The sequence below is a fragment of the Vidua macroura genome, chromosome 1 (assembly GCF_024509145.1).
Source record: "Vidua macroura isolate BioBank_ID:100142 chromosome 1, ASM2450914v1, whole genome shotgun sequence".
Taxonomy (NCBI): domain Eukaryota; kingdom Metazoa; phylum Chordata; class Aves; order Passeriformes; family Viduidae; genus Vidua; species Vidua macroura.
In genome coordinates, this window is record NC_071571.1 from 92,969,913 (window position 1) to 92,973,452 (window position 3,540).

Genomic DNA, 3,540 nt, shown 5'->3' on the forward strand with positions numbered 1-3,540 from the left:
GTAAATAAGAATGCTTTCACACCTTCTTTTCTGAGCAGGAAAGAGGTGTTCTCTGTCAATGTCAAAATCTTCCCTGAGAGTTGTATACTAGCTATTTTCAGTTTGATAAAATTGATCATCAACATTACTGCAATATTTCTTAAGATAAATAAAAGTCCAGTTTCTCCCACAGAGCCAAAATCACATTGAAATTCCATAGATCTTTTTCCATTTTAATGTCTCTAAGATTTAGTAGAACATGTCTAATTTACAAGCGTTACAATTTTTAAGAATAGTTAAACTTTTAGCTCAGTCCTCATAATATATGAGGATTTTAAGCAGATAAACTATTAATACTAATGAGATTAATTCCCTAGGAGCAAGAGAAAAAAAGTTCAAGAGCTTTCAGAAAATACCTTCCGCTTTCATAATGTAATTAAATTGTAGTTAAAGTTGCATTATACATTGCTAATTAAAGGGGAAAGCCATCACTAACATTACCAATTACTCTTTTAAATAATGTTAATAAGAAGAAAATACTTGCACTTCAATTTCCTTACACTAAGCATTTCAAACATGATTCTTTCAGGACACAGAGGAGAGCTGTAGGCACAATCTACTTCTCATGCTGTGATGAGGGTAAGAGCTGCTGAACCAAATCATGGAAACCACTTTAAGTACAAGTAGGGGATATGTTTGTGTCTGTTATTGAAAAGGAGTGATGTCCTACATTTTTTTTTTTTTTTTTACAGAAGCCTATCTTATTCAAAATTGCTTTAAATTTTGGGACACTATTTAAATTTTTGAAGGCTAGAATGTGAACTCTTTCAGGCAGGTGTTGCATGCTGCTTACTGTTTACACCACAGCTCCGTACTGTGAATTCAGGCAGTATACAAAGAGCCCTTGAACTTGCCCCTGACGAGTAGGTTCAGGTTGAGAGACACATCATCTCCTACAGGACACCCTGAAAAAGCTCCTTTGGGGAGTTGTTCTGTACACGTTTACGGGGATCAACTCAGTGGCAATATCTGCAGCAGCCTCTGCAATGATATAAGCCAGAGGTAGGGCTGGTTTGGTCACTTGGAGTTCTGTGCTGCCCCTGACTATGGGAGCCATCTTCATGGTAAATAGTATTATGCCTTTAATGGATTCATGGAACAGTTACTGCCTTGCTTTTGGATCTCATACAACTTTGTTTTTGGCTTTGTGACCTGCTTAGTGCCGTAGGAGTGTGGCCGTCTGCTGACTGCTCTTTAATCTGTAACGGAGCTGGGGTGGGGACTAACCCATTAATTTAATGGAACATTAAGATGAAAACATTGCAAGCTCATCAGGAATCAGTGAAGAAAGGCTGGGTTGTATTTACAATCGTAAGCTATTTTCATTAGAAATTTCTATTTATCCAAGCCAATTTTTTCATGTAAATATATAAGATTTGGAGACATTTCAGTGAGGCAGATTATATAGGTGTTACATGCAATTTCTGACCTGATGGGTAAGAGTTCAGGTTCTCCTTTCTGAGTCAGCCTGGTTGTTTTTGTTTCTTCAGTTTTTTACCCATATCTGAGTTCAGACCCTGAATTGGTAAACTCCACCAGTACCAGGGAGGCAGAGGAAACAACAGCTAGGACTAATGTGCTTGCATGGAAAGAAAGAGTGAAATTTCCCAGGCATCCAGACATGAATTAGCACCTCTGTAGATGCAGTCTGGTGTGATGGATTTCTCATTCAGGCTAGCAGGGTATAGGTGCACCCTCAGGCTAATGAGTGTGGGATGTGTGCTCTCCTAAAGCCTCATAGCTAAAATAATTTATGTCTTATTTATTTATTTATTTATTTATCTTGTGTGGGTTTCACCCTACATTTTACATTACTTATGTTTACCAGGATTCTTTCCATTTTGAGAGCCTTTAGCACTTCTATCTAGCTGTCAACACAAGATGTGTCACACAGAAGGGAAGGCTGGTGCCCATAGTGCAGGACCAGCTTTACACCTGAATGCCCCTAGGCTCAGGCAGCAGATCCAGGTGCCTTGTGGCAAAGGCAGCAGCCAGCTGTGAACAAGGTAGGAGCCAGCAGGGCAGAGAAAATTGCTTCTTCCCTCTCCTCAGCCATTTGTGACACCCTTGTGTTCCTTGCTGCAAGACACTGATGGGGCCAGCTGATGGATCTCCAAAGAGAGTGGGGAAGGGGTTATAGTGCCCTTGGACAGGCAGTACCCCAGGGGTCAGTCATGGCCAGGGGGGTTCATGCCATTGAACATCTGGAGGAGGCAGTGGAGTGCTTGATCCGCTAGTTTGCTGGTGAGACCAAACAGGAGGGAGTGGAAGCTGGCGTTCAGATTCCCTTTAGGAACTCGGCCGGGGCAGGGAGGCCTCCAAGACTACTCATGGGGCTGGTCTCCAACACTGCAGGGACACACTCAAGATCATGTGGAAAAGATTGGTGGTGCAGGGGGAGTTTCTGAGGCCTGGAGAAATGACCAGAGGGTCTTTCCAGATGGGCAAAGAGGGGGGATACAAAGTGCATCTCCACCACCCATACTTCATATGGCATAGTTGACTCAGCTCAGGAGGTTAGATTAAATGACCAGCAGTGGGCTGGCAGGCATCATGAAGTCACCTTTCACCTTTTAGAGGCCAGGAGTTTGTAAACCAGGGCTGGTCACATTCTCTGTGTCTTGGAGGCAGCCCAGGAGAGCTATAGCTATGGGACAGCTTCCCAGCTTTCCCTTCTCAGCTCTCCCTGGGCTCTGTGCTTTAGTGAAATGGGCAGAAAAGTTTAACTCCTAACTCTTTGCCCTCAATCTATCCCTACTATGTTTTCATAATATGTGTCTTTGGTGGTGTGTCTTATTTGGAGCTGATAATTCTATGCAACTCAATAACTTCTCTATTTGTTGGTTTTAGGCCCAACTGAGTTTCACCCATATGATTTCTAAAGCAAAAATGTGACCCTCTCATTAGATACAGAGAATAGGAAGTGGGAAAGGAGTGCTGAGTTCAGCTTTTTTTTTTGTGCTGAATTTAAGGGTTTGTTGGATAAAGATGTGGAACATGGGAGAAGACAAAACTATTGTTAGAGAAGAAAAATTGTGAGAAAGTAATTGAAATGGGGGCCAAGAGAGGAAACCTGTGGATGAGGGTGATGTATCACAAACCAGAAAATAGGATGCTGAAAACAATCATTGAAGCTGCACAAGTGAAAAGGTGCCCTAGAGAAGACTATGCATGACAGAGGAGCTTGAATGTCTCTGACATTCAACTTCTATTCCCTTGGACAAATGCAGCAGGGGGACCTTTGCTTGTTATGTTTAGTCTCTGTTGGTTTAAGTGGGAGTTAGTCTAGATTAAAGATAGGTTGAGGAATATAGGCTGCTTTGGAGATCACAGGCAGAGGCATCACTTGGCTTAACAGGCTGTTGGGTGATGCTGAAGCAGACTGACTACTGGTTAGAGCCACTGGACTTTGATCTACAAATTTGTTCTTGATATTGTAGAGTCCTGACCACCCATTAGAGTATGAGGAGAATTGACCCAGATCAAGAAGTTTATTGAGGA